Here is a 16,905-nt window from a genome sequence, read left to right on the forward strand (position 1 = left end):
TGAGCCAAGAATTTGAAGACAGACAATTTATTTCAGAGGGTATCCCAGGCACCACAAACGAGAATCAGGAAAAGGAAAACAGGAAAGAGAAAATGGGCAATAAAGTAGTGTTTAACAAGATAAATACCACCGTGAGCAACCAGGGCGTGATTCCACTAGGGACTGTGTGGAACATGTCTCAGGATTACTCTACCAGAGTACAAGGAGGCTGGAGCATTTAGCTCCTTCTCCCCGTGCCCTATGCTGAGAGCTGCCCTCAGCAGTGTTCACACAGGCACTTCCTGATTGCTCCCATGTCCACCATTTAGGTCCCATTTGTTTCCAGAGAAAGGGCTCAAATAGAGAAGGAAGACCCAGACACACAAGGTTAGGGTCTGGTAGCAGGTCAATAGCTGTTTATAGAAGCAGTAGGTGAACTCAGACAGGCCAAAGGGACATGGGCCAGGCATCAACAGCATCTGCTAAATCCTTATGCATTCACGTACGAGTTTCTCTAGGGTACATACCTAGAGATGCTTCCACTGAATTGTGTTATAGCTGCATCTTTGACTGTACTGGACAGTGCCAAATTGCTCCTCAAAGTGGTGATGCCCAAAGATAATTCTGCAAAAAAATATGAAAAGTTCCAATGGCTTGTTCTTTTTACCAATATTTGCCATTATGAGAATATTAAATTTCTTGCCAATTTGTTATTGTGAATTAATGTCTTACTATATGTTGGCTTGTAACTAATTCCCTTATTACTAGTGAGCTGACCATATTTTCACATTTTTAACTGCCATTTGTATTCTTTTGCTTTTCTGATTTGCCATTTGTTTTTTCCATTTTGCAGGAGTTGTTTTTCCTTTTTCTCATCAATTTGTTAGTGATTTATATACCTTAAATTTCCAGTGTCTTTCCATTTTTTTGTCTTTATTTATGGCTGGTAGGAATGTAAAATGTACAGCCACTCTGGAAGAAAAAATTGCACATACTTTACCATATTACTCAGCAATCACACTTCCAGGCATTTATTCTAAAGATATAAAAACTTATATGCACACAAAGAACTGTATGTGATTTTTCATAGCGGCTTTATTTGTAATAGTCAAATAAAAGTAACCTAAATACCCTACAATGTGTGTATGACTTAACAAACTGGTAAATCCATACCATGGAATAGTAAACAGTGATTAAAAGAAAAAACTATTGATACAAGCAACAATTTGGAGAGATGTCAAGAGCATTATGCTGAGTAAAAAAATCTTGCATCAGAAAATTACATAGCATGCTATTATATTTATATAACATCCTTGAATGACACAAATATAGAGATGGAGAACAAACTAGTGGTTTTCAGGGGTTAGGGATATTGGAGAGGAGGGTGTGAGATCTTTGTGGATGAAACAGTTTTCCATCCTGATTTTGGTGATCGTTACATGACTCTACACATTATAAAGTGACATAGATCTATATACACATATTGTACCAATGTCAATTTCCTAGTTCAGGTATAGTACTATAAGCAGGTAAGATATAACCATTTAGGGTAACTGGATGAAAGATACACAGAACCTCTCTGTACTATCCTTTATCTTTGCAACTTCTTGTTAAAATATAATTATTTCAAAATAAAACATTTTTAAAAAAGAAAGTATAAACAGAAAAGGAACCTTCCAGACTAACTGAAAATGTGGTTTTATCATTTTTACATTCCCATCAAAAGTAAATTAATTTTTATTTCAACACATTAAAAATATCAGTCCATTATATTTTTGTTTGCATGCTTTCAGGTGAGAGGTCTGATATATTCTTACTTTATCTCTGAGCAATGTGTCTCTTTTTTCTACTTGCCCTTAAATTTTTCTCTTTTATCTTTCTTATTTGCAGTTTGAATGTGATATACATAGGTTTTTGTTATTTGTTTAGTGTTGCTTGCTAAACACTTGTTCTCTGAGAAAATTGGGTATTTTGCTTGGTATCTGTCACTAATTTAGAATGTTCTTGACCACTACTCCTTGAAGTATATTTTCATCCCAGTTCTCTCTTTCTTATATTCCTGGGGTTCCAACTAGATATATGTTAGAGTGCATGATATTAATATTGTTCCTCAGGCCATGGATCCTTTGGTCTATCTTTTTTTTCTACTTTTTTTTCCTTTTAATTTAGTTTTCTGCCTCTCTTTGGAAATTCTATTGACCTATCTTCAAACTGGCTGGATCTTTCCTAGGCTGTTTTCCTAATCTAGTCAGTCTACCGATGAGTCCATCTAACACATACTTAACTTTCTTTCTTTATGTGTGGTTTTTTTTTAATTTTTCTATAATTTCAATTTAATTATTTCCCACATTTCCCATTTCTCTGCTAAAATCACCAATCTAATCTTTCATGTTGACTACCTTTTCCATTAGAGTCTTTAATATACTAATCATAGCTATTTTAAATGCCTTTCTAAAAATTTAAAAATCTGTGTCACATCTAACTATGGTTCTGATAATCGTTTTGCCTCTTTAGATTGTGAATTTTATTGTCTGTTTGTATGCCACGTACATTTAGTTGGCATCTGAAAATGCTGTATAGGATAGGCCAGTCAAAAATTACATATATATATATATATATATATATATATATATATATATATGGGTGGGGGAGGCAATGAGAGCCTCTCTTTCAGGCCTTTAAGTTTTTCTTGTGTAGTGTGTTTTCACCTAGACAAAATTTAGTCATGGTTGGAAATTTGCTAGAGTTTGAGTATCCTTGTCTGACTTTGCTTCTCCTCTCTGTGTTGCTCCTCAAGAGACTCTCTTACCACTATCCCAGCTGTATTCCAAAACTATGCATACTCAACACTTATGGTGATAGTTGTCCCTTTCAGGGTAGAGGGAGAAGAGATGAGAGTTCTCTGACATTCTGAACATGGGTCTCAGGGATATGGCCTTTGGAAACATTCCTGCCTCTCCTCCAGATATATGTTGGCTCTAGTAGGTTGCCATTCCTTCCTCTAGAGTTAGAGGTTTTGTTTGTTTGTTTGTTTGATATCTCTGTTCCCCAACCACCAGCTGAAGTGGGTTCCCACCAGTGCCCTCTGTCTACAATTTTGTTGTCTTCCACCCTGAAGATTAAATATTTTCTTCCATAGGGAAGTTAGGGAGATGGATTCCAGGCCATATTTGATAGTGGTTGCTATTCCCATTCCCTAGCTAGCACCATGAGGGAATCTTTCTCATGGTTTTCCCAAATAGTCTTTTGAGCTTTTTGTGGTATTCCTGAAGGAAAAGCTTGCAAAACGATGTACATTCTTCACTGTGTGTTCCCATCTGGCTTTTAGCAATGTATTACAAATTTCTAGCTGTATCTTCTCACTGGATTAGATGGTTATAGTGGCATAGGTGGTGTGTTTGCCAAGTAGGCAAATACTCAGGTTCTGTGTCTCGCTGCAGATCTGTCTTTAGATTTCAGATGCGTTGTTTATCCTGTGATCTCAGTCTCTTATAGTTTCAAGGAAAGTAATTAATTTTCAATTTGTTCTTTCACTCTCTCATAAGTGTGGGAGTTATCCTCTTTTTATCCCTCTACATGTCTGAGCTGAAACTAGAGTACTGATCATTATTTGAAAAAAAAATTACTAAGATATTATATTGGGTCCAATTTTTATCATTTACCAGTGAGAAAACTAAGGCTCTAGAGTTTATATACAAAAAAAAACTTGGCTAGTTATTGGGAAAACAAGGCCTGAATCCAAAATTTCTGAATCCCAATATAATATAATACATACCAAATGGGATTGTATCTCATTTTCCTTTTACTCTTTCTGTTAATTATGGGGTTTTGTAAGACAAATATATATGGAAATCATTGAATCAAGTCTTTAATTTTGTACTTATGTTAAACAGAGATGTGACTTTTAAGAAACATGTAGGATTTTAGTGGAATATCTGAGAGTACTAAATTTCAATGTTAGTGATGTTGTGACATTATATTTCCTTGGTGTGAAAAAAAAGCCATCATATATCTTAATGACTTTTATAACAAATTATTTTTGAGAAGTATGACTAAAATTTTGAAGAGCTTGGAAAATTAAAATCACCTTTATATCTAATATAAATATTCACAGTGAACCACTACAGTCATCATATTTAGATTTTTATATTTTGTAACTCTATTGGTGGAAATACAAATGAGCCAAACATTTGTTCTTACATGATTATATATTTTCAATCATTAAAATCTGGTAAATGAAAAAAAAATCTGGTAAATGATTTTTCATCTCCCTCTTCATTTATGGTGAAAAAGTTCGTAGTTTCCCTAAACACTTCCAAATATGCATTGCAGATCTTTATGTATGTATATGAGTTCAGTTTTTTTCTTTTTTTTTGAGTTTTCGTTTGCTTTACAAAGAAAGAATATTCAATACAGCAGTAATAGCTAAGAAATAATTCATATTTTTAAAGTAACCTGCAGTGTGGTTTTGGAGTATAGGGGACTCATATGGATAAGTGGGAACAGATTATAGAGTCCAAATGAGATATATATGGTCAATTTATTTTCCACAACAAGTAAAGTGTATTCTTTACAAAAAAAATGAGAAAAGAGGAAAGGGTAAACTTTACCAAGAAAAAGAAAAGAAAAAGTTCTGAAAACATTAGATATCTATATCTAAAAGAATGAAGTTCATCCCATAACTCATACTACAGACAAAAATTAACTCAAAATGAATGATGGAAATGAATGTAAGAGGTCAAATTATAAAGTTTCTAGAAGAAAGAAGAATAAAGTCCTTGGTCTATGAAATGATTATAGTGTATAAAATTTGGATTTCATAAAATATTAACTTCTCTTCAAAACAAATGGTTAAGAAAATACAAAATCACTCCTGAGACTGGGATAAAATTTTGCAAATCATATATCTGATAAAGGGTTTCTATTCAAAATATATAAAGAATTATTCAATAACAAAAGCAATAGCTTTTATTAACTGAACAAACAGTAAAAATAGGTAAAATATTCTACTGGACACTTTACTGAAGAAAATACTTAAAGTACGTTAAAATGGTAGCCAGCACCATTAGTCATTAGGTACATACAAATTAAAGCCACAGTAAGATACTTCTACATACCTAGCAGAATAGCTAAAACTAAAGAGTCTGAAGATAGTAAGGCTGAGTGAGAATGAGGAGGAACTCTCATACACTGTTGCTAAGAATGCAAAAAGATAATTACCATTTCTCACAGTTTTATATTTACTTATCATGTGATGCAGAAACTCCACTGTAGGTGTATGTTGATGAAAATGAGTAGGTTCACAGAAAGTTCTGTCTTCAAATATTTAGAGTATTGGGTTGGCCAAAAACTTCATTTGGTTTTTTCATGACATCGTATGACAAAACCCGAATGAACTTTTTGGTCAACCCATAGATATATACATAAAAGCGCCAAACTATAATCAATTCACTCAACTCAAATGAATCTCAAAGAATTATTCTAAGTGAAAAGACATACAAGGAGGATAACGTATAATTCCTTTTATATGGAATTTGCAAAAAGACAAATCTATAGTGACAGAAATAAAATCACTACTTGCCATAGACTGGGACTGGGGTATGAAATTAACTACAGAAAGGTCTCAGGTAACTGTTTCAAGTGATGAAGATAGTCTCTATTATGATTACGGTGGTAGCTCCACACTGTAATGATTAGTCAAAAGGCATCTAATCTTATACTTAAAACTGATTAAATTCATGCCATAAAAATTATACCTAAATAAAACTGAGCTTTAAAAAGTATGCTACAAAAAGTCAGTAAATGAAGGAAAGTTAGTCTTTTCAAAAATGGTACTGGAATAACTGGACATCCACATGCAAAACAATGAATCCTGAAAAAGACATTTCACTCTTCACAAAAATTAACTCAAAATGGAATAAATACCTAAATGTAAAATTCAAGAAGATAATATAGAAGAAAATCTAGACAAACTTAGATACAGAGATGACTTTTTAGATACAACAAGTAAGGCATGATCCATGAAATAAATAATTGATAAGCTGGACTTCATTATAAGCATCTGATCTGTCAAAGAAAATGAAAAGATAAGCCAAAGACTGGAATAAAATATCTGCAAAGACATATCTGATAAAGGATTGGTGTAGAAAATATATAAAGAACTCTTAGAGTTCAACAATAAGAAAATGAGCAAATAGGCATAAGATCTTAGACAACTCACCAAAGAAGATATATGGATGTCAAATAACATATGAAAAGGTTCAACATCCTATGCCATTAGAGAAATGAAAATTAATGAAATACTACTAACCACCTATTAGAATGGTCAAAATCCAAAACATTGACAGCACCAAATGCTGGTGAGGTGTGGAGCTACAAGAACTCTTTATTAATTGCTGGTGGAATCACACATGGTACAGCCACTTTGGAGGAGAGTTTGGAGGTTTCTTATAGAACTAAGCATACTCTTACTATTCATCTTAATTCAAAAAAACAGTGAGAAAAACAAATATAATAAAAATAGAGAAATTAAACCCAATTGTACTAGCTTATTAAGTTTCAAGAAGCTGTATTAGGTATTTATTGCTGCCTATCAAATTACCCAAAATTTTAGTGGCTTAAAACAGAAAACGTTTGTTATCCCAGAGTTTCTGTTGTTCAGGGATTCAGGAACAACTTCTCTAGGTGGTTCTGGCTCAGGGTCTCTCCAGAAGTAGCAGGCATGGCTTCACCCAGGGCTACAGTCATTTGTAGCCTTGGCTAGGGCTGAAAGTTTTATTTCTAAAATGGTTTACCCATATGGCTAGTAGAAAAAGTCTTCATTTAATCACAATGCGTATCTCTTCATGAGATGTTTGACTATCCTCATAAATGGCAACTCACCCTCACAGAGAGCAATCTAAAAGTGAGAGAGACAGAGAGACAAAGACAGAGAGAAAGCAGGAGTGCAAGGAGAAAGCTACAGTGCCTTTTATGGTCTAGTCCCTAAAGGCAAACATTGCTGCTTCCAGTTAATTCTATTTGTTAGAAGCATGTCCTTAAATCAAGCCCACAAAAAAGGGATGTGGGATTAGGCTATACCTCTTGAAGGGAGGAGTATCAAAAACTTTGTGGACAGAGTTAAAAGAAGAGTGATTACCTGGGATAATTAAAGAATGGATTAGTCCACAATGAAACAAACATGAGGTACCAGGGCTTAGTTTTCTCTTAGTTTCTTCTTTTTCTGCATATTGCTCTTTACATCTAAAGAGAAAAATAATCCAATAGAGAGTATAATAGCAATGGCTAAAATATGCTATTTTTAAAAATGCAATTTTCTACTTAAATAATAGTCTGGGTGAGGTGAATAGAAAATATATTTTACTGGTGCTTAGTATTGCTTAATATAAACTGATCCTAATGTAGAGAAGATGGTAGAGAATGTGGTGATCATTTTGCAATATATACAAATATCAAACCATTATGTTGTACACCTGAAAGTAATATAATGTTATGTCAATCCTCGCCCGCCCCTCTCTCCCCGCCCATAAATATAGCCAAATCAAAATGGGCCTCCTGATGTTTTAGCCCCTGCTGTCTCCCCCTTCCCTCCATTTCTCAAGGGCTAGAGGATTAACTAACAGGGGAGACATTCACTTCATAATTGAATGAAGAGGAAGATAAAGAGAACTGATAAGCAGTTCACTTTTTGGGGGGTGGGGTGGAAAATCTGGAGGTAGAAAATCTCAGTGCATCTGCTTGTCTGTCTTTGACTACTTTCAACCTAGTTATTAAATTCAAAAGTTTGGGGCTTCAGCCTCTATTTCTGTATTCTATTTTCTGATCTAGATACTGTTAATCTCCTAAAGGATAAAAGGTATGATATACAGAAAAATCAAATATTTGAAAAAGGAAAGCAAAACTACTATACAAATTATTGGTAAATGAAGATGAGAAAATTATAAAGTAAAATCAAATGGAAATTATTTTCATAAACATATAATACCTGTGTTAGAAATAAAGAATTCAGTAGAAGGATTTTATAACTGAATAATACAGCCAAAAGTGCTATCTTATTGAAATGGAATATTAAGTTTAAAAAGCCTTCTAGAAATCATCAGAAAATAATAAAAAACATGGAAGGAATAAGATCCTGAGGTATCTATAAGATAGAAAGACATGAAACTCCCTAAAATAAGAATCTTAGAAGGAGTTAAAATATATACAGAGCAGAGGAAATATTGAAACAGTAAGGATTGAACAGATCCAAATATTAGAGAAAGATGAAACATCTCATATTAAAAAGTCTCATAGTATAAAGGCAAGATCTTTTAAAAAGCCACAACCAGACACATAATAGTGAAACTAAGATTTTCTAGAACAGTGGAAAAAATTCTAATCAACTCTTTATTAGATTTATCAACCACACTAAGGACAAGAGCACAATGGAAAAATATTTTCAAAGTGTACAAGATAAAGGACTGTATGATACTATTATTTTTATGGAAAACTAAACTGATATGTTAAATAAATATGTAATTTAAGATACCTCAGGAATTTTATGACACAAAAATATTTATTGGAGGATACCCTATTGAATGGATATTTAAAAATCAAAGAAAATGCTTAATCAAATACGTAAGATAAAGGTGAGTGAACAATTTAATAAAAATTATTGTCATCTAAAAACAGCAAGAATAAAAATGGAAAAGAAATGGAAATTTTATCCCTACTATTGTAGACTAAAACTACAGAGGACATTAATATTGTGAGATGAAGAGGTGCACGAGACAAAAGAGAATCTTAATGTCTACTCTGGCTCAAGAGAAAGATAAATCAATTACTGAAAATTGCAAGGTAATCCAGAGTTTTAATAAATTATAAACAACCACCAGATTTAAAAAATATGTAATATTTTCAGGGCTTCCCTGGTGGCACAGTGGTTGAGAGTCCGCCTGCCAATGCAGGGGACACGGGTTTGTGCTCCGGTCCGGGAGGATCCCACATGCCGTGGAGCGGCTGGGCCCGTGAGCCATGGCTGCTAAGCTTGCATGTCCAGAGCCTGTGCTCCACAACGGGAGAGGCCACAACAGTGAGAGGCTCGCATACCACAAACAAACAAAAAAAATGTAATATTTTCAAATCAAAAGAAGAGATTTTTCTCTCTTCTAAAATGAGAAAAAAATAAATGCATTGAATATAAAATGAGACATAAACCTAAATATAGTCATGATTATAAAAAATATAAATCAATTAAATTTAATGATGCAAAAGGTGAGGGCTTCACCTACATACAGCCTCTCCATGTGGCCTTGATTTCTTCACAACATATATTTCATGGTTGCTCAGGTCTATAAAAGCAAGTGTTCCAAGATAATCATATGGAAGCCATATTACCTTTTATGACCCATCCTTGGATGTACCATAGTCTTACTATTGCTACCATACTAACAAGCCTGGGATTAAAAGGAAGACAATATAGACCTCAATTCTCAGTGGGAGGGAAAGATGTCCAAATCACATCATAAGATGAGCATATGGCAGAGGTGATATTATTGTAAGCATCTCTGGAAAATACAATCTGTCAGTCTGCCTTCTAACTAAAACAATCCGTTTCCCCATTTCCCTCTCACATACAAAATATAGCAGTGCCTGCCCCTAAAGCCCCTAAGCCTTCTCCTATAACATCATCAGTACATCAAGGTTTAAGATCTTCTCAGGTAAATCTGGTTCAGCTACAGCTGAGGCTCTTCAGGTCCTGTACCTTGTGCAGAGCTCTTTGAATACAATTTCTCTCAAACTGATAAACTGTGAACTAAAGACATATTATACGTTCCCCACATAGGCAGCACACAATGATGGGACAGGCATAGAATAGCTGATATAGACACTCCCATTCAAAAACAGGAGACACACAACAGTTACTGGTCTGTAAAATTATCTGAATCCAGCCAGGCACTGTGGTCAGTTAACTGTTTAGGGCTAAATCTTCATGCCTGGGATTTCTTGGTGGCCCCAGGCTCTATGACCTGAGATCTTGGTTTTGCCCTCTGAGGCATTTTTCTTTTTCCATAAGAAATGGCCTGTGGTTGCAGATGAGTGGTTTTCTCAGCCTGCTTCCTGCCTGTATTCCTTAAAGGAGTGTGAAAATCTTCCTTTATTTTATATAGTCTCTCTTGCCTTCGACTCAATATGATATCATTTCTTTAAAAAGAATCTCTGTTTTGTGGTATCCATTTATAATATACTCCATTAGACAAAGGCCACATCCACAAAAACCTTTCACCAGGGGCTCCCTTTGAATTTACCACGTGATAAGCTTTTCAAGATTCTTAGAAACCCTTTTTTTTTTTAACAGCAATGGCCACAGAACATGCCATTAAGATACTTGGAAGGCCTTTTGTGTGTGTTAAAGGGTCTATGAGGTACTTTTGAGGTCTTAACAAACACTTTTAAAGTTGCACCCTTAGTTTCATCTTTACCATGAGACATTTTTCTGACAGTGCCCGAGAGTTGATCTATGAACTATGGCTATTTCTTACTTTATGACTCTTCTTCTAGGGGAGGTTAGGAATGAGAAACAGTTTCATTTACAAACTCAGCAAGTCTAGGATCATTTATATTTATACTAAATTTTCTCCTCTCTCATTTTATATTTGGCAGCTAGAAAATGATAGACAGCACACTCAAAACTTTGCTTGGAAATCTAATCCCTTTACCTCAGATCATCAAGTTCTTAGTATATCCTCTATTTTCTACATTACTATAGTTGTCAGTTTTATACTTTCTGCCTCTTCATAAAAGGGTCTCTTTTCCTTCAGCTTCCAGTAACATTTTCCTCTCTTTTCTTTAAACCCTCACTTACAGCCTCCTCACTGTGCTTTATACTTTTACTAACACTGTCTTTGATGCCCTTTAGGATTTCACTAATGGTTTCCTCAGTGCCCTTTCAGCTTCTTTCTACCGACCCATACCAACAGCACTGCATCATATCTTAGATTTTGTAAAGGTAGCCTTCCATTACCGGTACCACAGTCTATTATGGCTATCTATTTACCTATTATAAAAATTACCCAAAAAGCTAATGGCTTAAAACAACCATTTTATTATGCTCACATACTTTGTGAGACACCAATTGAAAATGGGCACAGTAAGGTGGTTTCTCTCTTCAACTTGTTATGTAAGGACTCAATGGGAAGAAGTCATAGATTAGCAATTACTGGCCAGAGGGAGGCAAGACTCATCTAGAGTTTTCTTTATTTACATGTCTGATAGTTTATGGTGATTGCCACTGGAGATGTCATCTGGGACTGTCAAGCAGATGATACTTTGTCTACATCTACAAACGGTCTTATATGTGACTTGAGCATCCTGACAGCATGGTAGCCTTGGATTTCTTGTGAGGCACTCAGGACTTTAAAGGCAAGTGTTCCAAGTAAACCGAGTGGAAACTCAATTGCCTTTTATGATCTAATATCATGACATAAAACAAAAACAATTATTTTGTTAAAATATCTGAGTATGTGCAGGAACAAGTGAGGCTGGTTCATCTCTTTCTATCTTCAACTGGGGCAACTTAACAGAGGACCAGGTTATCCACTTTCAAGAAAACTCAGTTACATACTTAGTAAATTGATACTGGCTGCAGCCTGGAAGCTCAAGCAGGGCCACTGTGTGCACATGTCTGGGGAAGGGGGGGGGGGTGTCTAATTTTCTCTCCATGTGAACGTTTCCATACTCTATTTGGACTTCCACACAGCACAATGCCTCAGTTCCAAGAAAAGGTGTCTCAATAGAATCAAATGGAAACTATTTTGTCTTTGACAACCCAGCTTTAGAAGTCACAGAGCATTATTTTTGTCATGTTCACAAACTTATCCAGATCCAAGAGGAAAAAGAAGACACCACTTCACAATGAGACTACTGTCAAAATTGTATTATTAAAAGAGAATGCATAATGGGAAATACTGTTTTAGCTATCTTTGAAATAAGGAATCTACATGATGAGTATGGTTAATATTGCTGTATGCTATACCTGAAAACTGCTAAGAGAATAGATCCTAAAAGTTTTCATAACAAGGAAAAAATTTTTTTTTCTTTTTTTTGTTAACTATGTATGAAGTGATGAATATTAACTAAAAAGGGTGGTAATCTTTTTGCCCTATATATAAGTCAGGTCATTTTGCTGTACACATTAAATGTATACAGGGCTATTCATCAATTATAGCTCAGTAAAACTGAAAAAAAAAAAATAAAAATGCAATCTGCCAAACCACTCTACCATTCAAGCTTTTTAGGAGAAAAAAAAGTATGTTATATGTGATGCATGCAAGCATAAATGTATATACAATATACATACACATGCATGAACAATCAATGATTATGAAATTAATTTATATAAAGAATTTATCTGAATTTTTAGTACTTTTTAAATTAAGAGGCAGTCTGAGTGTCTTCCTTTTGTGTCCACTTTGAGTTTACTGTACCAAACAAGCTTAGGGAAAGATATATTATTCAACACACAGACATGGAGTTTTTGTTGTTGCTGTTTCTTCAGGCTACAGTAGGAATTAAAATTTGATTTTATTTTTTGATATAACTGGTACATTACACACTCCCACAAAATGTCTTGTTTCAATAAATGAAAATTATCTTTATTATTATACCAAAGTAGAAATAAATATTCCAATTAACTGATCTCTCTGATTATAAAAGCTGTTAGTAAATGTATAATATTGAGAGATATTTAATTTCAGTTCATGATGATTTTAAAACAAAGTCAATCTTAAACAGTTAAGCTTAGTAATTCACTTAAAATAATAAAATAAAGGATTCTCAGAATGGGAACAAAAGACAGCACAGCTGGATATTTTTTTCATACAAAATTACATTTTAGATCAGCAATTTGTAGAAAAAAGTCATTATTAGATTATACTCAGTGTGTTGTACTCTTCAATAACAACTTTATTAAAAACAAATGTAATTCTCCTTATTTGGTCACATAAATACAAATTGTGCTTTTGCTTATTTGGCATTAGAAAACATAAGTATGGAATTTATGCCACAATAAAGTGGCATGAAACTCTGATTACACTCTGGATGTATTTGAACCCATCGTGTAATTTTGATCTGGTACTTATTTTTATAAAGTTAAATTGCTCAATAAATCTAGATCTTATAAGGCTCCCAACAGGTAAGAAATTGATATATAAGAGGAATACTGGAAGAGACCTTATTTTTAGCTTACTGACATAAGATGATTAACAGAGAACTTATAACTCAAAGACAAATTAAGTATTTTAAAACACCAGTTCTACTTGTTTTGAAATATTTGCTGAACAATTCAAACAAAAGAAACCATAAGAAACGCCACATATAAAAGCTGATTATATTTTAACTAACTTTTAGACAAAGGAACAGTTGAGGTGATTTTATTCTGACAATTAGCTATGCCCAAACTACTTTCCCCTCAGTTCTCTTCCCTCTGTTTCTAGGTTAGAGTTGGGGCACAACAGAACTGTGTGCAAATTTGAAGGTGAAATGTCCTTAATGATGCTCCAAGCTTCAATTGAGCTTATTTGAGTTGCCAATATTGACTCACCCTGTCGTGTGGGCCACTACCCTAGATCCCAATTCTCCTACTTGAGTTGCTCCAAGTCATGGCACATGTGCAGCCCCACTGTAACTGATGCCAGCAACTTCTGGAAGAAACTAGCATTTTTGAGGTTGAAGGCAGTTAAAGACACACACATGCTTCAGTTTGTCCCTATAGGTTCCAATTTGTTTTTGCTTTCCTTTTTTTTCAGGGCAAGCTTTACCCTGCCTGTCAGCTGTTTTGACCTACAGCAATTTTAGGCTCACAGCAGACAATGGTGTAAGTCCTCATTAGAATCCTTCAACTGTTTCCACAGTTATGTAATTCCATCCCTATAGTAAACCCCATATTTCATATTACTCATCCTGGTATACTTCCCTGGTCAAACCCTACCTAATACATCAGTCAAGTCAGTTAAATCAGGTTTAGGACACTTATTCTACGTAAGTTTGGGGCTCAGTTTCTGTGTTTTTATAGTCTTTGCACATGTCATTTTCATATTTCCCTCCTTGAACATCTTTCTCCAACTTTAAGCAGAAATTGAAGAGTTACTGGAGGAGGACATACATGTGTTTGAGAATTAATGAAATATGAACATACCATCCCTCAAGCATCTTGAAGTATATATTAATTAAGAATGAAGTACTATACTTTAATTTTGTTTGGTCATATAAACTAACCTTGATTTATCTAAGGTAGGATTTATAGAAATTGACATAAGAAAATATACCAAAATGTTTTACGATCATAAAAAGGTTGATAATTCCATTCATTAACCATACACCTTCTATGTCGAAACAGTAACATTTAGGGTGACTATACAGATAAATAAATAATGCCCCCAAACCCTCCAGGTAGGCTTACCATAAACTAACAATGTTGGTAGTAATATGAGAATGCCTTTTCCTTGAAAACTTAAAGAGCATGAATAATACAGTATCTCAGATGAAGTGACATTTGAACTGGGTCTTGAATAACAGGAGATGTCTTCTGGTATTCAGAGGACCAAGAAGGGATGTAGAGATAGAAGTAATAACATAAAAGAATGGAGACACAAAAAAGCACCCGATAATCAAGGAATGGTGACCAGTCTGATGTTACTACTCAGATTTGTGCTTTAGATAGATAATTCTGAAGTCAATGAGGAAAATAAATTGGAAGTGGGAATTGGGGAATGTGTCACTGGTTTGCAAGCTTGGGCATTAATAGTTCAGGAAGGAGGTATTTTATACCATGCGCTTGAGATTCCCACAGGACACTGAGACAGAGATCTCTAGTAAACCAATTTGCATCTAGGTTTGAAGATCAGTTGAGAGGTGGATACCACTGTTTAAAATTGATCAATCACTAGCCTTTGGGGAACACCAAGTCAGAACACGAAATACGGCTTGCTTGTTTAAATGGATTTGAGAGACAGATCTTATTTTCAATTAATTTATAAGTTTGACATGAATTATAAGTTGTTTAAATAAATCTCCAAATACGCTTAATATACTAAAATATAAAGTTATCTGAATAACTAAGTCTTTTAACAGTGAAAGCATAATATTTTCCCCAAGATTGTATCTTTAGATAACCCTGGGGTCCCAGATTGCTTTTAGTTCTCTAAGATTAAGTTCTTAATGTCTCATAGATTTCTACTGAGATTATAACTATTCTACTCTCTACACTGGTAAAAGAAAATTATAGTCAAATTCCTTGGGGATGTGATCTAATCACAGCTGAAACATGGCATCTGAGAAACCATTTCTCATAGACTAATATTGGCTCAATACATACAAGTTGTTGTTTCACTGGAAAGATCCTTTCATGGGAGAACCAAGGTTAATTTTAATTTTAATACTAGTACTGTGTCCTTCTTCATGAAACATACTTTCAAGTATTCCTAGCAATTCATAACTTTTAAAAAATGCACTGATAAAAAGGTATTTAATTTGAGATTTTGATCATTTAGTTTCCAAAAAACATTTTAGGGAAATAACTTCTTATCAGAATAAAGCAAAATTAATTTGCAATACATTAAATTTAATTCAAAGATGGAAACCAACTAAACATAGGTACTGATATTATGGCAAAAGTAAGTAAACCTAACATTTAAGAGATTTATTGAAGATCTAATGGAAATTTTCCTGACACTATCAAGTTGCCAATCAGTGAAATATTGCAATTAATTGTGAAAACTTCTTCAGAATACTTAAGATACAGATTAACTTACATATCACTTATATGTTCCTGGCAATAAACACAGAGTAGGAAAGCTTTTATCTTTATATACTATGCACCATAGGAAAAACAAATCAAGGAATCTCTCTAGATAAACTGCAGATTAAAATACACTTTCTTACACTGAAACAATGAGAGAATTTGGGGGATATTTTTGTACAATATTATGGAAAAGTAAAGATATCTCATCATACTACAGTATGATAAAAACAAGTTCGAAGAAAAAATAAATATTTAGATAAGTTGAGGAGAGCATTGTTGAAGCAAAGATTACATAGTGTGAATGAAGTGATTTTGAAATTCTATTTAGAGGATAAACTGAAATTTTATTAGTATTATAAAGGTTCTTTTTGGTATGAAACTGTGCTCGAAAAAAGACTACGGAATGGAAATTACAGTAATTTATTAACTCAAAATTATTTAATATCTGTGAGCACCATACTTTCTTTAGCCCAGAAGATCTGTAAATGAAAATATGTTTCCATTCTCTTCAAAATATTTGTACTGTATTGATTAAAAACTTTATGCAGGGAGCTATTTCTTGTAACTGTAGCGTAAAGATAGTTGGACAATTCTCCTCTTAAAAAAACAAATATAAAACTGGACTAAGTCGTCCAAAAGGGACTTTTCAAAGCACTGAAAAAAAAAAAAGTAAACAACAAATTTAGAAATGTTTACTCTGGCTAAGCTGTTGTAGGAACTGTAGCCTTGTTGCCACATGACAGGGCCTGAGAGAGCCCTTTGAAGCAAAATTCAAGAGAAACTACAGAACTTGCCCAATATTGAAACTGTCTCTCAACACAAATATAGCCCCATCGGCAGAGCTTTAGGGACTCAGGGTGGCTGACTACTTTGCAGAGAAAAGAGGCACAGGGAAGACCTTTATGGAGCCAGGCTTAAAAAAATTAATGTATGGTGACATTAGTAACACACAAGGTAAGGGAGACATTCTGCTATTTGAGTCCAGGCAAACGAAAAACCAATAATCTTAAAAATAAAACAAAGAAGAGTCTCTACAAAGTATAATCTACAATATACAGTTTTCAACCAAAAACTACTAGAAGAGCACAAAAAAAAAAATCAGACCATTACTCATACTCAGGAAGAAAAAAATAGTCAACAGAAACTGA

The 16,905-nt window shown here is 34.0% G+C and overlaps 1 long non-coding RNA gene across 2 annotated transcripts in view; it reads right to left on the minus strand.

The window, feature by feature from the left end:
• Positions 1–515: 515 nt before the first annotated feature.
• LOC307195249 overlaps positions 516–16,905 on the minus strand; it is a 78,965-nt gene continuing 62,575 nt past the window's right edge. Inside the window, exons 1-3 of one of the 2 annotated variants that reach the window (XR_013830760.1) lie at positions 7,118–7,360; positions 879–951; positions 516–603 (exon numbers count right to left, since the gene is read on the minus strand). This is a non-coding gene — a long non-coding RNA (uncharacterized lncRNA). Of the gene's footprint in view, positions 604–878; positions 952–7,117; positions 7,361–16,905 lie in introns of those variants that run through there. The other variant, XR_013830759.1, reaches the window with a different exon arrangement.

This window comes from Stenella coeruleoalba, assembly GCF_951394435.1.
Source record: "Stenella coeruleoalba genome assembly, chromosome: 12".
Classification (NCBI taxonomy): domain Eukaryota; kingdom Metazoa; phylum Chordata; class Mammalia; order Artiodactyla; family Delphinidae; genus Stenella; species Stenella coeruleoalba.